We start from the raw sequence: 25,017 nt of genomic DNA, 5'->3' as shown, positions 1-25,017 counted from the left end.
ATTCTTAGTAGATTGGAGGTAACTTCCCGATGGCTCCTGCTCCAAGCATCACACTCACCCCAGTGCTTCTCGCTGTCCTGATGCAGGAGTAAGCTGGCAGTAACTGCGCTGGTCACTATGCGCTTCCTCCTGCTGTAAATGTGCTAAGGAGCATGGCATGAGGGAGTTGACGCATCCCGCAAGTGCTCATCAGTGACCGCAAGAAAGAAAGCATTTAGGTTCAAAATCTTCACCCGCCACCACTTCAATTTCACTTTGATATTGGAATGATTTAGAGGTGGGCACACAAACGCCCGCAGCTGCATCTATCGGAGGTCAGCTGTCTGTAACTCTATGCAAATGCCACTGCAAAGTCCTTCCCTTGTGTACATCTGTGCATCTGAATGTGCAAGGTCTGAGACGCCCACTGCCAGTACCTGTACACGCTGCAATGCTGCCTGGTGCATCCTTAGATGCCACAATGATGCGTGCACCAGCCCGACGGCAGCTCCAGTTTCTCTGTCTGAAAATGGCCATTATGGTGCATCCGATTGGGTCGGTCCGCCTCGCCATCATAAAGGCGTTATTGGAGACCAAATGAACTGATAAAGATTCCAGAGATGGAGGCATAAAGGGAGCAGAGGAAGGGGCCAAGGAAAGACCCTTAGGAGACACTGACAGGTAGAGGAGGGGGTGGAATCAGTGGTAGAGACAGAAAAGGAACAGATGGGGCGGGATGCAAGACTTATCGATATAAGGATGCTATGACCCAGAAGCCCCTCCGGCATCCTTTTGTACATGCGCAGAAGGGCGCACGCTCCGCCGGGGGTGCTGGGGAGAGTTCTGATTGGATCCCACTCACAGCACTCTCCCGATAGAAACCCATAGGCTTCTATAGGCTAACGCCATCAGGAGATGGGGTTACCCAAGACAATCAAGCCTTGGAGTGCATCACATTCCGAGGCTTGGTGCATATGAGAAATGCTGTCAAACCCTCATTTTCGGGATTTGACCACATTTCTACCGTTACCAAGGCCAGAACCACGGGCATTGATGGAATGGAGACGGGGAGGATGAGCAGTCTCATAGTCTGCAGACAGATATAGGAGGACGAGGTGTGAAGTTCTGGATAACTGGCTGTTTTCACTGTAACATTTTCAGTGCTTATTTTTGAATTGCCCACGATGTCAATTCCAGGATATTCTATTTGAAACTTTTTGCATTGAAATTGATACACTCATCATACACATATCTTAGTATCTTAGCCCCTTTAAACATTTTATTTTCATTTGCAATTCCAGATAAAAAGGCCCTGTGTGTATTTTATAATTCTCCTGCGTGCAACACTTGCATCTTGTGGCCTCCTCCAAATCTCGCACAGCATTGATACTGGGGAGTATATTTAGTAAACGTCAATTTTGATTGATTTAAATCGATTTTGAAAATCATTCAAAATCGATTAACATCGATTTTGTGTTTCTGGGGCTAAATCTCACATTTACTAACACTAAAAAAAAAAAAATTGTCAGTTAGTAAATGTGGGATTTAAGCCCCAAAAACACGACATGAATGCTGACCGATTTGGATCAATTTTAAATCAATCAATAGCGAGCTTTAGCAAATATACCCCTGGGAGTTGTAGTCCAACATGCCCTATTCAGACATGGTAAGAAGCCAGCGTTGCTCATGATGTACTGTAACTAAAACCTGGGCCCTCATTCAGAGCCGCTCGTAAGCGGCAGTACGCTCGTTCCGAGCGATGTTCGCACATCTGCGCATGCGTATGGTTTTTAGTACGCATACGCGAACCAGTCAGTGCGGCCGAAAATCGTTTGTTCGCTATATAGCGAGGGCCTGCAAATTTGAGTGACAGAATGAGGCGTATGTGGGTGGTAACAGGGGAAGGTGCTTGTAAACGGGGAGTGGAGATCAGAACGCAGGCGTGCTTAAAGGTCAAAGCGGGAGTTTTATGGGTGTGCATAATTAAAACAGCAGCGTCATTGACCACGTCACTGGGTTATTTTATAGTCAGAACTGCTCGCAAAACTGTGGTAGGAAAAACCTGCCACAAGAATAGCGAGCAGTTCATACGGTGTTCGATGTACTCGATTAATCAAATAAATAGCGGACATGACGTATGATGCGAGCGGCCAGGGGGCGTTTTTATCAAAATTTCGACCGCAAGTTTTGCTCGCTCGTTCAGACTTATAGGCGTGAACAGACCGCAAAGAGCGAACGGTTCATTTGAATAGCCACCCCTTTTTATTAACAGAACGACCGCAAATAGCAAGCGGCTCTGAATGAGGGCCTTGGTCTGTTGAGTTCTGTTCAGCATGTGCATTATGTAAACCCTTAAAACCAGCTCTGCAAATGCTGTCAATATTTGGTATGTCGTGCGCGTAACACTACTGTATTCCCACAAACATCGCGCCCTGCCAGGTCCCTCCGAATTGCTGTTTTCTGAAGCATCTCGTGAAATGAGACTGAAATCTGAAACTCGTTTCATTACATTTTGGCAGCGACTTGCATCCCTTTGGTCTTGACCCTGAATAAATTGCCCGGCTTCATCCAACTTTGCTTCCACGAGACATTTGTGCTGTAGCACATTCCTTTCTATCGCCTACTGAGATCTCTATTGGACCAAACTTTACCTACTGATGATCTTCACAGTAATTTGCCTTAATGCTGGTGTGTCTGCTGCCAGAACCTAACCCTCTCCGTGTGCCTGCGAGCCCCTCCATCTGCTCTCTGTGCTAACAAAGCCGGCATTGTGGCCGCTCTCGCTGAATGTGATCTGCGCTATGCGAGCTAAAAGGATCAGATATGTTTTTTTAATTAAAAACTGAAATATGCAGGTAGTGTTTTTATTTATCCTCTCATTCTATCGGTTTCCCAGCGAGGGCCTGCACACGTGATCCTATTTCGCCAAGCGTGGGAGAGAGAGCAAACGCAGAGTATGATCCAAATGATAAAATTCACAATAATAATAAATAAAGTGATATTAAAAGGGAAGTCTTACTACAAGTCAATTATATTTCCACTAGAAATTGTATGACTGATTGAACATACAGTATATATGTGTGTATTATATATGTACTATATATGATATATAGGGGGGTATTCAATATTGGAGCGAAAAGTCTGTGCTGGACTTTTCGCTCCACATCGGAGGTTTTATGGGGATAAAGTATTGGGCGTGCGCCCGCTTTATCCCCGTATTCAATTTGAAAGCTGCGTAAAAGGGACCCGGCGGAAAGGTAAGCTCCGGGAAAAATTCAGGAATTTTTGGGAAAGCATCCAGGGACCCCCATAATGATGTCCTGACATTTGGGAACATTATAGGTACCCCCGTTTTGGCCTGCGGAAGGTAAGTATGGTTTTTAAATAGCCGCGGCAGGTGTTTTTTTCCAACAGGGAAGAAAGGGTCAAGAAGAGCAAGAGTACAAAAAAAAAACTAGGTGCATCACATTTGGGGTACATGAAAATGGGTGCAAGCATATTTTTAAGTCCCTACGGTGCATTATTAAAATTCTTCAAAAATGCACCTTCCCGCAATGAAGAAAACACCTGCCGCATACTTGGGTACCCCCCCTGAATTAATTTTGTTAGTTTCAAACTTGTTCCCCATTTTTATTCTTTCGAAATTTAAACTGTATTTTTTGGGGTTCCCCGATTTTTTCAAAACTTTTTTTGACACAGCTATTTTTTTTTAAGCCTGCACCCCTAAACCCCAATTCTGCACGTTTTTCTCCACCTATTCAGTGGTGATAATTTTTCCCCGTTTGTTTTCAAAGACTTTAAGTAACGGCGAAAAGTCTTTGAAATTGAATACGGGGACAATGAAAATAGGCGAAAATAACGTAATGATAACGGCCTTTTCGCTTCAAATTGAATATGGCCCATAGTGCCCAAACATTGCTGTTAATCTTGGCATTTAGGCTTTAATAAACACTTATGAGAGTTTGAATCCACTTGTGTAGTAGTGTAGTTTTCTGGCACCCAACCTAATATGACTGTACATTAAGATATGTGTTGGTTGATTGTTTAATGTACATTACACAGTGTTCACTTTGGGCCTGATTCAACAAGGAACGCAGTTGCTAATAAGCACGCAATTGGCCGATTGTTGCGTACTGAGTATGCACAGCAGTGCGCATGCGCGAGCTAGACATTTCGATCAGAACTGTGAACGTAGTGGCTACGCAGACCCATCGCAGAGTGATTGACAGGAATTGCCGTTGTTGAGTGGTGACGGGGGGTTGGTAGGCCGAACGCAGACGTGCCAGTGCTTTGGATCGCCGTTGCGGGGGTGGTGCATAAAATTATCCACTGCGATCTCATAGCGTTCGATGAGGTTAGTAATTCCTGAGTAAGGTCAGAGCCTGTGTAAGTGTGTGTGAGGCTGTGATGGTACTCCATGTTACTGATGGTATCTCAGTATTGTGTAATCACTGCGTGTGATGAGGTTAGTAATTCCTGAGTAAGGTCAGAGCCTGTGTAAGTGTGTGTGAGGATGTGATGGTACTCCATGTTACTGATGGTTTACCAGTCTTGTGTAGTCACTGTGTGTGATGAGGTTAGTAATTCCTGAGTAAGGTCAGAGCCTGTGTAAGTGTGTGTGAGGCTGTGATGGTACTCCATGTTACTGATGGTCTCTCAGTATTGTGTAATCACTGCGTGTGATGAGGTTAGTTATTCCTGAGTAAGGTCAGAGCCTGTGTAAGTGTGTGTGAGGATGTGATGGTACTCCATGTTACTGATGGTCTCTCAGTCTTGTGTAATCACTGTGTGTGATGAGGTTAGTAATGCCTGAGTAAGGTCAGAGCCTGTGTAAGTGTGTGTGAGGCTGTGATGGTACTCCATGTTACTGATGGTCTCTCAGTCTTGTGTAATCACTGTGTGTGATGAGGTTAGTAATTCCTGACTAAGGTCAGAGCCTGTGTAAGTGTGTGTGAGGCTGTGATGGTACTCCATGTTACTGATGGCTTCGCAGCCTTGTGTAATCACTGCGTGTGATGAGGTTAGTAATTCCGGAGTAAGGTCAGAGCCTGTGTAAGTGTGTGTGAGGCTGTGATGGTACTCCATGTTACTGATGGTATCTCAGTCTTGTGTAATCACTGCGTGTGATGAGGTTAGTAATTCCTGAGTAAGGTCAGAGCCTGTGTAAGTGTGTGTGAGGCTGTGATGGTACTCCATGTTACTGATGGTTTCTCAGTCTTGTGTAGTCACTGTGTGTGATGAGGTTAGTAATTCCTGGGTAAGGTCAGAGCTGTGTAAGTGTGTGTGTGGCTGTGATGGTACTCCATGTTACTGATGGTCTCTCAGTCTTGTGTAATCACTGCGTGTGATGAGGTTAGTAATTCCCGAGTAAGATCAGAGCCTGTGTAAGTGTGTGTGAGGATGTGATGGTACTCCATGTTACTGATGGTCTCTCAGTCTTGTGTAATCACTGCGTGTGATGAGGTCAGTAATTACTGAGTAAGGTCAGAGCCTGTGTAAGTGTGAGTGAGGCTGTGATAGTACTCCATGTTACTGATGGTATCTCAGTATTGTGTAATCACTGCATGTGATGAGGTTAGTTATTCCTGAGTAAGGTCAGAGCCTGTATAAGTGTGTGTGAGAATGTGATGGTACTCCATGTTACTGATGGTTTACCAGTCTTGTGTAGTCACTGTGTGTGATGAGGTTAGTAATTCCTGAGTAAGGTCAGAGCCTGTGTAAGTGTGTGTGAGGCTGTGATGTACTCCATGTTACTGATGGTATCTCAGTCTTGTGTAATCACTGTGTGTGATGAGGTTAGTAATTCCTGAGTAAGGTCAGAGCCTGTGTAAGTGTGTGTGAGTCTGTGATGTACTCCATGTTACTGATGGTATCTCAGTCTTGTGTAATCACTGTGTGTGATGAGGTTAGTAATTCCTGAGTAAGGTCAGAGCATATGTAAGTGTGTGTGAGGATGTGATGGTACTCCATGTTACTGATGGTTTCTCAGTCTTGTGTAATCACTGTGTGTGATGAGGTTAGTAATTCCTGAGTAAGGTCAGAGCCTGTGTAAGTGTGTGTGAGGTTGTGATGGTACTCCATGTTACTGATGGTCTCTCAGTCTTGTGTATTCACTGCGTGTGATGAGGTTAGTAATTCCTGAGTAAGGTCAGAGCCTGTGTAAGTGTGTGTGAGGCTGTGATGGTACTCCATGTTACTGATGGTCTCTCAATATTGTGTAATCACTGCGTGTGATGAGGTTAGTTATTCCTGAGTAAGGTCAGAGCCTGTGTAAGTGTGTGTGAGGATGTGATGGTACTCCATGTTACTGATGGTCTCTCAGTCTTGTGTAATCACTGTGTGTGATGAGGTTAGTAATTCCTGAGTAAGGTCAGAGCCTGTGTAAGTGTGTATGAGGCTGTGATGGTACTCCATGTTACTGATGGTCTCTCAGTCTTGTGTAATCACTGTGTGTGATGAGGTTAGTAATTCCTGAGTAAGGTCAGAGCCTGTGTAAGTGTGTGTGAGGCTGTGATGGTACTCCATGTTACTGATGGCTTCGCAGCCTTGTGTAATCACTGCGTGTGATGAGGTTAGTAATTCCTGAGTAAGGTCAGAGCCTGTGTAAGTGTGTGTGAGGCTGTGATGGTACTCCATGTTACTGATGGTATCTCAGTCTTGTGTAATCACTGCGTGTGATGAGGTTAGTAATTTCTGAGTAAGGTCAGAGCCTGTGTAAGTGTGTGTGAGGCTGTGATGGTACTCCATGTTACTGATGGTTTCTCAGTCTTGTGTAGTCACTGTGTGTGATGAGGTTAGTAATTCCTGGGTAAGGTCAGAGCTGTGTAAGTGTGTGTGTGGCTGTGATGGTACTCCATGTTACTGATGGTCTCTCAGTCTTGTGTAATCACTGCGTGTGATGAGGTTAGTAATTCCCGAGTAAGATCAGAGCCTGTGTAAGTGTGTGTGAGGATGTGATGGTACTCCATGTTACTGATGGTCTCTCAGTCTTGTGTAATCACTGCGTGTGATGAGGTTAGTAATTCCTGAGTAAGGTAAGAGCCTGTGTAAGTGTGTGTGAGGCTGTGATGGTACTCCATGTTACTGATGGTATCTCAGTATTGTGTAATCACTGCATGTGATGAGGTTAGTTATTCCTGAGTAAGGTCAGAGCCTGTGTAAGTGTGTGTGAGGTTGTGATGGTACTCCATGTTACTGATGGTCTCTCAGTCTTGTGTATTCACTGCGTGTGATGAGGTTAGTAATTCCTGAGTAAGGTCAGAGCCTGTGTAAGTGTGTGTGAGGCTGTGATGGTACTCCATGTTACTGATGGTATCTCAGTATTGTGTAAACACTGCGTGTGATGAGGTTAGTAATTCCTGAGTAAGGTCAGAGCCTGTGTAAGTGTGTGTGAGGATGTGATGGTACTCCATGTTACTGATGGTTTACAAGTCTTGTGTAGTCACTGTGTGTGATGAGGTTAGTAATTCCTGAGTAAGGTCAGAGCCTGTGTAAGTGTGTGTGAGTCTGTGATGTACTCCATGTTACTGATGGTATCTCAGTCTTGTGTAATCACTGTGTGTGATGAGGTTAGTAATTCCTGAGTAAGGTCAGAGCCTGTGTAAGTGTGTGTGAGGATGTGATGGTACTCCATGTTACTGATGGTTTCTCAGTCTTGTGTAATCACTGTGTGTGCTGAGGTTAGTAATTCCTGAGTAAGGTCAGAGCCTGTGTAAGTGTGTGTGAGGATGTGATGGTACTCCATGTTTCTGATGGTCTCTCAGTCTTGTGTAATCACTGTGTGTGATGAGATTAGTAATTCCTGAGTAAGGTCAGAGCCTGTGTAAGTGTGTGTGAGGATGTGATGGTACTCCATGTTACTGATGGTTTCTCAGTCTTGTGTAGTCACTGTGTGTGATGAGGTTAGTAATTCCTGAGTAAGGTCAGAGCCTGTGTAAGTGTGTGTGATGCTGCGATGGTACTCCATGTTACTGATGGTCTCTCAGTCTTGTGTAATCACTGTGTGTGATGAGGTTAGTATTTCCTGAGTAAGGTCAGAGCCTGTGTAAGTGTGTGTGAGGCTGTGATGGTACTCCATGTTACTGATGGTCTCTCAGTCTTGTGTAATCACTGTGTGTGATGTGGTTAGTAATTCCTGAGTAAAGTCAGAGCCTGTGTAAGTGTGTGTGAGGCTGCGATGGTACTCCATGTTACTGATGGTATCTCAGTCTTGTGTAATCACTGCGTGTGATGAGGTTAGTAATTCCTGAGTAAGGTCAGAGCTGTGTAAGTGTGTGTGAGGCTGCGATGGTACTCCATGTTACTGATGGTATCTCAGTCTTGTGTAATCACTGCATGTGATGAGGTTAGTAATTCCTGAGTAATGTCAGAGCTGTGTAAGTGTGTGTGAGGCTGCGATGGTACTCCATGTTACTGATGGTCTGTCAGTCTTGTGTAATCACTGCGTGTGATGAAGTTAGTAATTCCTGAGTAAGGTCAGAGCTGTGTATGTGTGTGTGAGGCTGCGATGGTACTCCATGTTACTGATGGTCTCTCAGTCTTGTATAGTCACTGCGTGTGATGAGGTTAGTAATTCCTGAGGAAGGTCAGAGCCTGTGTAAGTGTGTGTGATGCTGCGATGGTACTCCATGTTACTGATGGTCTCTCAGCCTTGTGTAGTCACTGTGTGTGATGAGGTTAGTAATTCCTGGCTAATGTCAGAGCTGTGTAAGTGTGTGTGATGCTGCGATGGTACTCCATGTTACTGATGGTGTATCAGTCTTGTGTAATCACTGCGTGTGATGAGGTTAGTAATTCCTGAGTAACGTCAGAGCCTGTGTAAGTGTGTGTGATGCTGCGATGGTACTCCATGTTACTGATGGTCTCTCAGCCTTGTGTAATCACTGCGTGTGATGAGGTTAGTAATTCCTGATTGAGGTCAGAGCCTGTGTAAGTCTGTGTGAGGCTGTGATGGTACTCCATGTTACTGATGGTTTCTCAGTCTTGTGTAGTCACTGTGTGTGATGAGGTTAGTAATTCCTGAGTAATGTCAGAGTCTGTGTAAGTGTGTGTGAGGCTGCGATGGTACTCGCTGCTACTGATGCTTTTGCAGTTTTGCTAAACATTACTGATGTGTGTAAGGTAAAGTGGGCGTCCTTGTGTAGTGCAGAGACAATGGAATAGCATAGTACAACAGATGAACTGCGTGCGTAATCGCTATTGCGTTCCATAGTGAATCAGGCCCTACTGTATATAAACCTTTTCTCTTTCTCCGTGCTCAAAACACACCTTAACAGTTGGAGAAGCACTGGAACTACCAATCTTTATATTTATATACCTATTATATTTCAGATCCTTTCAGAGAGGGATCGGTTGGACGATGGCCGCTCGTGCGCAGTACGCGCTCTAGAACCGAATCCGGAAGCAGTGTGGTAGAGTGAGCTATCGCTCCAGCTCTTTGTTGGGACATGCTTTTATCAGAACCCATCTCCCGGCAAGTGATTGTTACTAAATTCCCGTGAAAATTTTAATGTTCATGTTGCAGATTTAGGAGTAAAAGATTTATTGCATACGGATAAAAAATGCGGAGTGGGATAAATAGGCAACTAAGGGGGGTATTTAGCAAAGCTAAAGGAGAGAGATAAAATTGTCAAAAATAAATTACCAACCAATCAGCTCCTACCATTTTATAAACACAGTTTGGAAGCTGATTAGTTAGTATCTCTCACAATTTTATCTCTCTCCCAGCTTTGAGAAATACCCCCTATATAGTCTGCCATATATATATAGTGTTCTATGTGTTATAAACACATTTGCATTAACCTTAATCTATTCAAGGACGCACCTCAGAGTACTAATATCAGCACTGAAGAACTATTTCATTTTTTTAACAATTATGGCTCAGTGACTTTCTTACCGGAGCAGGGAGTGGGAACCAGGTCCAGCCCATGGGTTGGGGGCAAATTTTTTGCGCCCCCCCTCCCCAATCATTCTGGCTGCTGAGCTTCTCCCCTTGCTTCATGGTAGGAGTTTTCGTGATGAAGACACCACAACAAAATAAACCGTTGTACATGGCATACTCTAGAGCAGAATTTACTATAAATGTATATTCTTAAAGTTACAGTAATCAGCAAATAAGCAGAATAACTGTGTCAGTTTCTATGATACATACGGTGACCTCTGAGAAAGTGAATTCTCCTTTGGGGTTTGCCCTGGAGCATAAAGCAGATTCCTGCATGAATGAGACCTGCAACCAGAAGCAATGTTTCTGTAATAACAGAAGTGAGCTCCATGAGCCCGCAGCCCGAGGGTGGCGCAGCACTGCGCCCGAGTATGGTAAACACATGTATTGTAGTATTTACGTACAGCGTCACTGAGTGACCGCCCGGACGCTGCCTCCTTTGCGGGTGACTCGGGAATGTTTGGGAGATAAGATACAGTAACATCCCGCTTGGCAGTCTAACAGCTGCGTATCATTGGCCTAATTGTCAAGTTAATGAGATACTAATATGTAAGTTCATAAAGTATTCATGAGATGGAGCGTTCAGTGCGGAGTTCAGCAGCAGAAAGCTGCTATTCTGCTACTTCAATGCAAATAAAAGCTTCTAATCTGTGGTGAGATCTCTTCTGTCCATTATTTCCTATAAACACAGCAACCCGTACAGCATCAATCAATATGGTGCAATAGACTTCAGAGCGTTTCTTGTCTTTCTTAGTAAATCATAGAGAGGATAAAAATAGCTGCGACCTCTTAAGCCAAAGTAGGAAGGAGAGTGACGAGTTCTATGGAAATATTGTGCGAGGATAAATAAAGTACAACCGCATATTGCACGTTCATTAATTGTAACTTTCACTATTTGTGTTATTTTGTGTTTGACCTCTCATTGTTCCCATGTAGGTTATGCCTATTGCCTACTGTCCCGGGACGGCCATGAGACTCCTGAATCTTGGGTGGTACTCCCAGCTATCCGGAAGAACATTAAAGTTTCCTGGAGATGCACCGCGTCCACTCGGAGTGGGCAGCGAGAAAGTTGGCAATTATGAGGTTATGTTATATCTTCTTATAGTCGGTAGGTCCTGTTGATGGTACTTAGTCTGTAATTCCTGCTGATGGTACTAAGCCTGTAATTCCTGCTGATGGTATTAAGCCTGTAATTCCTGCTGATGGTACTTAGCCTGTAATTCCTGCTGATGGTACTTAGCCTGTAGCTGATGGTACTTAGCCTGTAATTCCTGCTGATGGTACTTAGTCTGTAATTCCTGCTAATGGTACTAAGCCTGTAATTCCTGCTGATGGTACTTAGCCTGTAATTCCTGCTGATGGTACTTAGCCTGTAGCTGATGGTACTTAGCCTGTAATTCCTGCTGATGGTACTTAGACTGTAATTCCTGCTGATGGAATTTAGCCTGTAGCTGATGGTACTTAGTCTGTAATTCCTGCTAATGGTACTAAGCCTGTAATTCCTGCTGATGGTACTTAGACTGTAATTCCTGCTGATGGTACTAAGCCTGTAATTCCTGCTGATGGTATTTAGCCTGTAGCTGATGGTACTTAGCCAGCAATTCCTTCTGATGGTACTTAGCCTGTAGCTGATGGTACTTAACCTGTAATTCCTGCTGATGGTACTTAGACTGTAGCTGATGTACTTAACCTGTAATTCCTGCTGATGGTACTTAGCCTGTAGCTGATGGTACTTAGCCTGTAATTCCTGCTGATGGTACTTAGCCAGCAATTCCTTCTGATGGTACTTAGCCTGTAGCTGATGGTACTTAACCTGTAATTCCTGCTGATGGAATTTAGCCTGTAGCTGATGGTACTTAGCCTGTAATTCCTGCTGATGGTACTTAGCCTGTAATTCCTGCTGATGGTATTTAGCCTGTAGCTGATGGTACTTAGCCTGTAATTCCTGCTGATGGTACTTAATATGTAATTCCTGCTGATGGTACTAAGCCTGTAATTCCTGCTGATGGTACTTAGACTGTAATTCCTGTTGATGGTATTTAGCCTGTAGCTGATGGTACTTAGCCTGTAATTCCTGCTGATGGTACTTAGCCTGTAGCTGATGGTACTTAACCTGTAATTCCTGCTGATGGTACTTAGCCTGTAATTCCTGCTGATGGTATTTAGCCTGTAGCTGATGGTACTTAGCCTGTAATTCCTGCTGATGGTACTTAGCCTGTAATTCCTTCTGATGGTACTTAGTCTGTAATTCCTGCTGATGGTACTAAGCCTGTAATTCCTGCTGATGGTACTTAGCCTGTAGCTGATAGTAATTAGCCTGTAGGTTTTGCTGATGGTCTTTAGCTTTTAGCTGATGGTACTTAGCCTGTAGTTCTTGCTGATGGTCTTTAGCCTGTAGCTAATAGTACTTAGCCTGTAGATCCTGCTGATGGTCTTTAGCCTGTAGCTGATGGTATTTAGCCTGTAATTCCTGCTGATGGTACTTAGACTGTAGTTGATGTACTTAACCTGTAATTCCTGCTGATGGTATTTAGCCTGTAGCTGATGGTACTTAGCCTGTAATTCCGGCTGATGGTACTTAGCCTGTAATTCTTGCTGATGGTATTTAGCCTGTAGCTGATGGTACTTAGCCTGTAATTCCTGCTGATGGTACTTAGCCTGTAATTCCTGCTGATGGTACTTAGCATGTTGCTGATGGTACTTAGCCTGTAATTCCTGCTGATGGTACTTAGCCTGTAGCTGATGGTACTTAGCCTGTAATTCCTGCTGATGGTACTTAGCCTGTAATTCCTGCTGATGGTACTTAGCCTGTAATTCCTGCTGATGGTACTAAGCCTGTAGCTGATGGTACTTAGCCTGTAATTCCTGCTGATGGTACTTAGCCTGTAATTCCTGCTGATGGTAATTAGCCTGTAATTCCTGCTGATGGTACTTAGCCTGTAATTCCTGCTCATGGTGTTTAGCCTGTAGCTGATGGTACTTAGCCTGTAGGTCCTGCTCATGGTGTTTAGCCTGTAGCTGATGGTATTAAGCCTGTAGGTACTGCTCATGGTGTTTAGCCTATAATTGATAGTAATTAGCCTGTAAGTCCTGCTGATCATGTTTAGCCTGTAGCTGATAGTACTTAGCCTGTAGGTTTTGCTGATGGTATTTAGCTTTTAGCTGATGGTACTTAGCCTGTAGGTCTTACTGATGGTCTTTAGCCTGTAGCTAATAGTACTTAGCCTGTAGATCCTGCTGATGGTATTTAGCCTGTAGCTGATGGTTCTTAGCCTGTAGGTCCTGCTGATGGTCTTTAGCCTGTAGCTGATGGTTCTTAGCCTGTAGGTCCTGCTGATGGTCTTTAGCCTGTAGCTGATGGTTATTAGCCTGTAGGTCCTGCTGATGGTCTTTAGCCTGTAGCTGATAGTGCTTACCCTGTAGGTACTGCTGATGGTCTTTAGCCTGTAGCTGATGGTTCTTAGCCTGTACATCTTGCTGAAAGTTTTGGAGTATGTGTGTAGAGAAGGAGGTGATATGGCAGACGGTATGTACACACCAGCAGGAGGCCCTGAGACAACACCCTGCCCAGTACTTAACCAGTGGGGTGGTTTATTTAGTGGCAATGTGATTGCACAGCTGTGCTCAGTTATGTATACACAGGCTTATTGCATGGAGCGGAGTGGAGCATACAGGTCACGAATATCGGCTCATGGTGATCATCAAACATCCAGCTGCAGGAGCCCTGACGTCGGGAGCCGATATGATGAGTTTTGGTGAGACCTTCATGCTGTGTACACACTGTGCAATAATTACACCCGGCAACTGAGCACTGTCTGTTATTGCAGAGTGTGTGCCCAGGCAGCTTAAATACATAAAAGTATTAAGCTGGCCACACACATAAAGATTATCTGTCCAACCATCCATCTAGCTGATTGGTTGGAATGAAAATCTGGTAAGGTATGGGAGTAACTGACAATCAGCAATTTGCTCCCAAACACCGGAAAATGGACAAAAACTGTTGTTTGAACAAATTGTTTAGATCAAACATTTAACAAACTTGTCTGACGCCATTTTCATCTGTTTTCTGGCATTTAGGAGCAAATTGCTGATCATCAGTTACTCCCATACGTTACTAGATTCTCATTCCAACCAATCAACTAGTTGGCTGGTTGGACAGAAAATCTTTACGTGTGTATGCAGCATTACAGTGAGTTATAAAGTTACATATTAAAGGTATTAAGTAAGCTAACAATATATATAGATGAGAGCAGACAACCAAATTAGATCTCTTCTATCTGTGGCAAGAAGCAGAATCAATGTGGTTTATTCAGAGTGGAAACCCGGTGTAAATGCAAAGTAACGCTGCTGATAACTGGGTATCCCCTCTACTCTCCTGTTATTCCATAGAAAATTCCTAAAATGTGTTTCTTTGGCACAATACTGCACCCCTTTGGTAACAGATGATTTGCAGGATGCGGAGAAGCGGTATTAATAACCATTCTCTGTATATCACATTCCACACTAGGAAAAAGCTGCCAGACATCACATCACTGCGCCATTGTCATCAAGTTGCAATATTAATTCTTTCAGTTCTCTGGATCAAAACAGACTGTTTTCAATTTCTCCCAGGCAACAGAGAACTAAGACATTGGCCGAACTTCAAGATATGAGATTCCTTCCTCCTTCTTCCTCTAAAGAAAAGACCTTCTCATAACTGGCTTCCAGGTGCAGTCTTGGCAATAAATCACAAATGTCTGCTTTAAATATAAATAATTAGATATTTTTCTGGAACAAGTGAAAATGAAGGACAGCACGGTCCTGTGGTCGTCATCCGCTCGGTAACCATGGCCAGGCGTGTACAAAAGTTACTTATTTTATCCCTGAAAGTCTCTGCGACGTCCCCCAGTTTGGTAACTGGTTAGTGTGCAGCGTACAGAATAACACCGTATACCGCTGAAGGGATGAGACTCTGGCATCCCTAAGCCATGAAATCAGTAGCAAATAATGATGGAGTCTAAGACAATCCAGAAATAATGTGTCCTAGGTATTATCTATAATGTAACGTTTATGTTACACCACTGGCATTCTGTATCACAGCATACCCACCATCCAGCCAGGGCCAGAGACACTTATTGTTACTTGTTACCAGTCGTTATCTATCTCCTTGTCTGCATGTCTTCGGTATTGAAATAGGCAGGGATTAAGCATTAGCAGTAGCCAATTAAATTATAAGAATAATCACAGCAGCACAGATTATTTCAGGAAAAAGTCTGTGTGGAGCCTGTGGGTGGCAATTCTCTGTCATGTGATTGGCAGGCAGAGCTGCACATGACAGGGGCAATCACATGACTTGAGGAGGGGACTATAGGAAGCCACAGGTTGAGAGTTATATAGTTGGATGAGCAGAGTCCCCAGCAGCACAGAGTATATCAGGAGATGAGTGATGTGTTAGTGAGGACAGGGCTGCATGTGACAGGGGCAGTGACATGATGTCAGGAGGGGAATGGAGGCAGCAGGAAGTCACAGACTGAGAGTTATATAGTGGGAGGAGCAGAGTCCCCAGCAGCACAGAGTACATCAGGAGATGAGTGATGTGTCAGTGAGGACAGGGCTGCATGTGACAGGAGCAGTGACATGATGTGAGGAGGGAATGGAGGCAGCAGGAAGCCACAGATTGAGAATTATATAGTGGGAGGAGCAGGGTCCCCAGCAGCACAGAGTATATCAAGATATGAGTGATGCGTTAGAGAGGACAGGGGTGCATGTGACAAGGGCAATGACATGATGTGAGGAGGGCAATGGAGGCAACAGGAAGCCACAGACTGAGAATTAAATAGTGGGAGGAGCAGGGTCCCCAGCAGCACAGAGTATATCAGGATATGAGTGATGCGTTAGAGAGGACAGGGCTGAATGTGACAGGGGCAGTGACATGATGTGAGGAGGGGAATGGGAGCAGTAGGAAGTCACAGGCTGAGAGTTATAAATAGGGAGGAGCATGGTGCCCCAGCAGCACAGAGTATATCAGGAGATGAGTGATGTGTTAGTGAGGACAGGGCTACATGTGACAGGGGCAGTGACATGATGTGAGGAGGGGAATGGGAGCAGCAGGAAGCTACAGACTGATAGTTATATAATGGAAGGAGCAGGGTCCCCAGCAGCACAGAGTATAAGGAGTGAGGAGAGGGGTGCATGTGACAGGGGCAGTGACATGATGTGAGGAGGGGAATGGAGGCAGCAGGAAGTCACAGACTGAGAGTTATATAGTGGGAGGAGCAGGGTCCCCAGCAGCACAGAGTATATCAGGAGATGAGTGATGTGTCAGTGAGGACAGGGCTGCATGTGACAGGGGCAGTGACATGATGTGAGGAGGGGAATGGGGGCAGCAGGAAGCCACAGACTGATAGTTATATAATGGAAGGAGCAGGGTCCCTCCAGCAGCACAGAGTATATCAAGAGGTGAGTGATGTGTCTGAGAGGACAGGGCTGCATATAATGGAAGGAGCAGGGTCCCCAGCAGCACAGAGTATATCAGGATATGAGTGATGCGTTAGAGAGGACAGGGCTGAATGTGACAGGGGCAGTGACATGATGTGAGGAGGGGAATGGGAGCAGTAGGAAGTCACAGGCTGAGAGTTATATAGTGGGAGGAGCATGGTCCCACAGCAGCACAGAGTATATCAGGAGAGGAGTGATGTGTTAGTGAGGACAGGGCTACATGTGACAGGGGCAGTGACATGATGTAAGGAGGGGAATGGGGGCAGCAGGAAGCCACAGACTGAGAGTTATATAATGGAAGGAGTAGGGTCCCCAGCAGCACAGTCAGGGCCGTAGAGAGCCGGCTGGGCCCTATTACTATCGGCTCTCGCTATTAGGCCACACTCCCTTAAAATAAAACACCCTATTTGCAGCGCTACTAAGCGGCATTGTGTTTGCTGTAGAGGGGCCTCTGCCCGGCTCAAATCCAGCGAGAGAGCGTATGAATGTGCAAGGACTGAGACGCCCACTGTCAGCCCCCGTACTTTCTGCAATGTGCATCCATTGAAACTTGTTCCAGTCCTATGGCAGGTGCAGATGTACCATTTGAGTATGGCCTCCAATGTGAACGATTTAGCGCCTGTCTGAATACACAAACACGTCGGCGACACCCCAATAACACGCCCAGACCATGGACCATCTCTGGCCGACCCTTCTCCGTGCGTCTCAATCCCAGCAGCTCCTCTGCGCTCTCCCCATACACTAGTATCACAGATATTTCCTACTTACCGTCCTCTGTGTAACGCATGCGCCATGCTTTTAAGGTGTTTCGTGCACGCGCAGTACCAAAATAATCGCTCAGCTCCGTCAACATTGTGTGCGCCTCTGAAACAAGCCCATGGACAATATATAATATATATAATATGCACAATTAGAGACATAATTAATAATGGAGAAATTATATGGCCCCCTCAGTTTTATTGCTATATTCTATATATATATATGACGTTCCCCTGTATATATGTTATATATATTAGGCTAATCAGCACAAGGGGCTTATTACCCAGGCCCAGACCGGTTGGAGGGGCCCAGGTCAGTGACCCCTCCCCCCACTGCTTTGCCAACTATGGCTGGCCGTGCCTCTAAAGCTTCCAGTGCAGATAGCTGCTTTCATGTTATTTATTGCGCTGTGCTCAATGCACCTGTCACATAGGAGAATATTTATCATGAGAGGCAATTTTGTCAGTTGTGCAAACACCTCTTTACTGTGCTTTGCCTGCAGAACTCTTTTGTAAAATGTTCTGCACGCTACACTTTACACTGTTTTCTCATATTTCCTGACAAATGCCATAAAAATCACGATGGATTATTAAACGAACAAGGGATGAGCTAACCCTTCATGGCTTTGCGGCTGCCTAATGAATATTGGTGTGGGCCACACAATGGCTGCTTCCATGGCGTGCTTTACCACGTTCTGATTCAACCTTCTCCCTTTCCGTCATTGGGTGCATGGCTGGATTAAGACCAAGGGGCCTATTCATCATTCATCATGTAGGTAAAGCAGGAAATATCACAGATATCTCCTGCTTACCTTCCTCTCACAGAATGACCCGCTGTCCACATACACTAATATCACAGATATCTCCTGCTTACCTTTCTCTCCCGGAATAGCCGCTGTCCCCATACACTAGTATCACAGATATCTCCTACTTAGCTTTCTCTCCTGGAATGTCCCGCTGTCACCATACACTAGTATCACAGATATCTCCTACTTACCTTCCTCTCCCGGAATGGCCCGCTGTCCTCATACACTAGTATCACAGATATCTCCTGCTTACCTTCCTCTCCCGGAATGGCCCTCTGTCCTCATACACTAGTATCACAGATATCTCCTGCTTACCTTCCTCTCCCGGAATGGCCGCTGTCCCCCATACACTAGTATCACAGATATTTCCTGCTTACCTTCCTCTCCCGGAATGGCTGTTGTCCCCATACACTAGTATCACAGATATCTCCTGCTTACCTTCCTCTCCCGGAATGGCCCACTGTCTCCATACACTAGTATCACAGATATCTCCTGCTTACCATTCTCTCCCGGAATGGCCCGCTGTCCCCATACACTAGTATCACAGATATCTCCTGCTTACCTTCCTCTCCCGGAATGGCCTGCTGTCCCCATACACTAGTATCACAGATATCTCAAGCTTACCTTCCTCTCCCGGTATGGTTCGCTGCCCCCATACACTATTATCACAGATATCTCCAGCTTACCTTCCTCTCTCGGAATGGCCCGCTATCCCCAAACACTAGTATCACAGATATCTCTTGCTTACCTTCCTATCCCGGAATGGCCCGCTGTCCCCATACACTAGTATCACAGATAGCTCCTACTAAGCTTTCTCTCCCGGAATGGCCCGCTCTCCTCATAACTAGTATCACAGATATCTCCTGCTTACCTTTCTCTCCCGGAATGGCCCGCTGTCCCCTTACACTAGTATCACAGATAGTTCCTACTAAGCTTTCTCTCCCGGAATGGCCCGCTCTCCTCATAACTAGTATCACAGATATCTCCTGCTTACCTTTCTCTCCAGGAATGGCCCGCTGTCCCCATACACTAGTATCAGAGATATCTGCTGCTTACCTTCCTCTACTGGTGTGGTCCGCTGCCCCCATACAGTATTATCACAGATATCTCCTGCTTACTTTCCTCTCCCGGAATGGCCCGCTGTCCCCATACACTAGTATCACAGATATCTCCTGCTTACCTTCCTCTCCCGGAATGGCCCTCTGTCCCCATACACTAGTATCACAGATATCTCCTGCTTACCTTCCTTTCCCGGAATGGCCTGCTGTCCCCATACACTAGTATCACAGATATCTCCTGCTTACCTTCCTTTCCCGGAATGGCCTGCTGTCCCCATACACTAGTATCACAGATATCTCCTGCTTACCTGCCTCTCCCGGAATGGACCGCTATCCCCATACACTAGTATCACAGATATCTCCTGCTTACCTTCCTCTCCCGGTGTGGTCCGCTGCCCCCATACACTATTATCACAGATATCTCCTGCTTACTTTCCTCTCCTGGAATATCCCGCTGTACTCATACACTAGTATCACAGATATCTCCTGCTTACCTTCCTCACCCGGAATGGCCCGCTATCCCCATACACTAGTATCACAGATATCTCCCGCTTACCTTCCTCTCCCGGAATGGCCCGCTGTCCCCATAAATTAGTATCACAGATATCTCCAACTTACCTTTCTCTCCCGGAATGTCCTTCTGTCCCCATACATTAGTACCACAGATATCTCCTACTTACCTTCCTCTCCCGGAATGGCCCGCTGTCCTCATACACTAGTATCACAGAAATCTCCTGCTTACCTTTCTCTCCCGGTGTGGCCCGCTGCCCCCATACACTAGTATCACAGATAACTCCTGCTTTCCTTCCTCTCACGGAATGGCCCTCTGTCCCCATACACTAGTATCACAGATATCTCCTACTTTCCTTCCTCTTCCGGAAAGGCCCGCTGTCCCCATACACTAGTATCACAGATATCTCCTGCTTTCCATCCTCTCCCAGAATGGCCCGCTGTCCTCATACACTAGTATGACAGATATCTCCTGCTTACCTTCCTCTCCCGGAATCGCCCGCTGTCCTCATACACTAGTATGACAGATATCTCCTGCTTACCTTCCTCTCCCGGAATCGCCCGCTGTCCTCATACACTAGTATCACAGATATCTCCTACTTACCTTCCTCTTACGGAATGACCGCTGTACCCATACACTAGTATCACAGACATCTCCTGCTCACCTTCCTCTCCCGGAATGGCCCACTGTCCCCATACACTAGTATCACAGACATCTCCTGCTTACCTTCCTGTCCCGGAATGGCCCGCTGTCCCCTTACACTAGTATCACAGATAGCTCCTACTTACCTTCCTCTCCCTGAATGGCCTGCTGTCCCCATACACTAGTATCACAGAAATCTCCTGCTTACCTTCCTCTCCTGGAATGGCCAGCTGTCCCCATACACTAGTATCACAGATATCTCCTGCTTACCTTCCTCTCCTGGAATGGCCTGCTGTCCCCATACACTAGTATCACAGACATCTCCTGCTTACCTTCCTGTCCCGGAATGGCCCGCTGTCCCCTTACACTAGTATCACAGATAGATCCTACTTAGCTTTCTCTCCCGGAATGGCCCGCTGTCCTCATAACTAGTATCACAGATATCTCCTGCTTACCTTTCTCTCCCGGAATGGCCCGCTGTCCCCATACACTAGTATCACAGATATCTCCTGCTTACCTTTCTCTACCGGTGTGGTCCGCTGCCCCCATACACTATTTTCACAGATATATCCTGCTTACTTTCCTCTCCCGGAATGGCCTGCTGTCCGCATACACTATTATCACAGATATCTCCTGCTTACCTTCCTCTCAAGTAATGGCCTGCTGTCCCCATACACTAGTATCACAGATATCTCCTGCTTACCGTCCTCTCCCGGAATGGCCTGCTGTCCCCATACACTAATATCACAGATATCTCCTGCTTACCTTCCTCTCCCGGAATGGCCTGCTGTCTCCATACACTAGTATCACAGATATAGCCTGCTTACCTGCCTCTCCCAGAATGGCCCGCTATCCCCATACACCAGTATCACAGATATCTCCTGCTTACCTTCCTCTCCCGGTGTGGTCCGCTGCCCCCATACACTATTAACACAGATATCTCCTGCTAGAATGGCCCGCTATCCCCATACACTAGTATCACAGATATCTCCTGCTTACCTTCCTCTCCCGGAATGGCCTGCTTTCCCAATACACTAGTATCACAGATATCTCCTGCTTACCTTCCTCTCCCGGAATGGCCCGCTGTCCCCATACACTAGTAACACAGATATCTCCTGCTTACCTTTCTCTCCTTGAATGTACTTCTGTCCCCATACACTAGTACCACAGATATCTCCTACTTACCTTCCTCTCCCGGAATGGCCGCTGTCCTCATACACTAGTATCTCAGAAATCTCCTGCTTACCTTTCTCTCCCGGTGTGGCCCTCTGTCCCCATACACTAGTATCACAGATATCTCCTGCTTTCCTTCCTCTCCCGGAATGGCCCGCTGTCCCCATACACTAGTATCACAGATATCTCCTGCTTACCTTCCTCTCCCAGAATGGCCCGCTGTCCCCATACACTAGTATCACAGATATCTCCTGCTTACCTTCCTCTCCGGGAATGGCCCGCTGTCCTCATACACTAGTATGACAGATATCTCCTGCTTACCTTCCTCTCCCGGAATGGCCCGCTGTCCTCATACACTAGTATCACAGATATCTCCTGCTTACCTTCCTCTCCCGGAATGGCCCGCTGTCCTCATACACTAGTATCACAGATATCTCCTGCTTACCGTCCTCTCCCGGAATGGCCTGCTGTCCCCATACACTAGTATGACAGATATCTCCTGCTTACCTTCCTCTCCCGGAATGGCCTGCTGTCTCCAAACACTAGTTTCACAGATATCTCCTGCTTACCTGCCTCTCCAAGAATGGCCCGCTATCCCCATACACTAGTATCACAGATATCTCCTGCTTACCTTCCTCTCCCGGTGTGGTCCATTGCCCCCATACACTATTATCACAGATATCTCCTGCTAGAAAACCCGCTATCCCCATACACTAGTATCACAGATATCTCCTGCTTACCTTCCTCTCCCGGAATGGCCTGCTGTCCCAATACACTAGTATCACAGATATCACCTGCTTACCTTCCTCTCCCGGAATGGCCCGCTGTCCCCATACACTAGTAACACAGATATCTCCTGCTTACCTTTCTCTCCTTGAATGTACTTCTGTCCCCATACACTAGTACCACAGATATCTCCTACTTACCTTCCTCTCCCGGAATGGCCGCTGTCCTCATACACTAGTATCTCAGAAATCTCCTGCTTACCTTTCTCTCCCGGTGTGGCCCTCTGTCCCCATACACTAGTATCACAGATATCTCCTGCTTTCCTTCCTCTCCCGGAATGGCCCGCTGTCCCCATACACTAGTATCAAAGATATCTCCTGCTTACCTTCCTCTCCCAGAATGGCCCGCTGTCCCCATACACTAGTATCACAGATATCTCCTACTTACCTTCCTCTTACGGAATGAGCGTTGTACCCATACACTAGTATCACAGATATCTCCTACTTAGCTTTCTCTCCTGGAATGGCCCGCTGTCACCATACACTAGTATCACAGATATCTCCTACTTACCTTTCTCTCCCGGAATGTCCCACTGTCCGATACACTAGTATCACAGATATCTCCTGCTTACCTTTCTCTCCCGGTATGGACTGCTGCCCCTATACACTATTATCACAGATATCTCCTGCTTACCTTCCTCTCCCGGAATGGCCCACTATCCACATACACTAGTAACACAGATATCTCCTGCTTACCTTCCTCTCCCGGAATGGCCCGCTGTCCCCATACACTAGTATCACAGATATCTCCTACTTACCTTCCTCTCCCGGAATGGCCCGCTGTCCCCATACACTAGTATCACAGATATCTCATGCTTACCTTTCTCTCCCGGAATGTCCTTCTGTCCCCATACACTAGTATCACAGATATCTCCTGCTTTCCTTCCTCTCCCGGAATGGCCCGCTGTCCTCATACACTAGTATGACAGATATTTCCTACTTACCTTCCTCTTATGGAATGACCGCTGTACCCATACACTAGTATCACAGATATCTCCTACTTAGCTTTCTCTCCTGGAATGGCCCGCTGTCACCATACACTAGTATCACAGATATCTCCTCCTTACCTTTCTCTCCCGGAATGTCCCGCTGTCCGATACACTAGTATCACAGATATCTCCTACTTAGCTTTCTCTCCCGGTATGGCCCGCTGTCCTCATACACTAGTATCACAGATATCTCCTGCTTACCTTTCTCTCCCGGTATTGACTGCTGCCCCCATACACTATTATCACAGATATCTCCTGCTTACCTTCCTCTCCTGGAATGACCCACTATCCACATACACTAGTATCCTAGATATCTCCTGCTTACCTTCCTCTCCCGGAATGGCCCGCTGTCTCCATACACTAGTATCACAGATATCTCCTACTTACCTTCCTCTCCTGGAATGGACCGCTGTCCCCATACACTAGTATCACAGATATCTCCTGCTTACTTTTCTCTCCCGGAATGTACTTCTGTCCCCATACACTAGTATCACAGATATCACCTACTTACCTTCCTCTCCTGGAATTGCCCGCTGTCCCCATACACTAGTATCACAGATATTTCCTACTTACCTTCCTCTCCCGGAATGGCCCGCTGCCCCCATACACTATTATCACAGATATCTCCTGCTTACCTTCCTCTCCCGGAATGACCCGCTGTCCCCATACACTAGTATCACAGATATCTCCTACTTACCTTCCTCTCCCGGAATGGCCCACTGTCCCCATACACTAGCATCACAGATATCTCCTGCTTACCTTTCTCTCCCGGAATGTTCTTCTGTCCCCATACACTAGTATCACAGTTATCTCCTACTTACCTTCCTCTCCCGGAATGGTCCGCTGTCCCCATACACTAGTATCACAGATATTTCCTACTTACCTTCCTCTCCCGGAATGTTCGCTGTCCCCATACACTAGTATCACAGATATCTGCTGCTTACCTTTCTCTCCCGGTATGGCCCGCTGCCCCCATGCACTATTAGTACAGATATCTCCTGCTTACCTTCCTCTCCCGATATAGCCCGCTATCCCTATAGACTAGTATCACAGATATCTCCTGCTTACCGTCCTCTCCCGCAATGGCCCGCTGTACCCATACACTAGTATCACAGATATCTCCTGCTTACTTTCCTCTCCCGGAATGGCCCGCTGTCCCCATACACTAGTATCACAGATATCTCCTACCTACCTTCCTTTCCCGGAATGGCCCGCTGTCCCCATACACTAGTATCACAGATATTTCCTAGTTACCTTCCTCTCTCGGAATGGCCGCTGTCCCCATACACTAGTATCACAGATATCTCCTGCTTACCTTTCTCTCCCGGTTTGGCCCGCTGCCCCATACACTATTATCACAGATATCTCCTGCTTACCTTCCTCTCCCGGAATGGCCGCTGTCCCCATACACTAGTATCACAGATATCTCCTGCTTACCTTCCTCTCCTGGAATGGGCGCTGTCCCCATACACTAGTATCACAGATATCTCCTGCTTACCTTCCTCTCCCGGAATGGCCCGTTATCCCCATACACTAGTATCACAGATATCTCCTACTTAATTTCCTCTCCCGGAATATCCCGCTGTCCTCATACACTAGTATCACAGATATCTCCTACTTACCTTCCTCTCCTGGAATGGCCTGCTTTCCCCATACACTAGTATCGCAGATATCTCCTATTTACCTTCCTCTCCCGGAATGGCCCGCTGTCCCCATACACTAGTATCACAGATATCTCCTACTTACCTTTCTCTCCCGGAATGGCCCGCTGTCCCCATATACTAGTATCACAGATATCTCCTGCTTACCTTCCTCTCCCAGAATGGCCCGCTATCCCCATACACTAGTATCACAGATATCTCCTGCTTACCTTCCTCTCCCGGAATGGCCCACTGTCCC

The sequence above is a fragment of the Taudactylus pleione genome, unplaced genomic scaffold, assembly GCF_031769625.1.
Source record: "Taudactylus pleione unplaced genomic scaffold, aTauple2 ptg001106l, whole genome shotgun sequence".
Lineage (NCBI taxonomy): Eukaryota > Metazoa > Chordata > Amphibia > Anura > Myobatrachidae > Taudactylus > Taudactylus pleione.
This window is presented reverse-complemented; position numbering follows the sequence as displayed.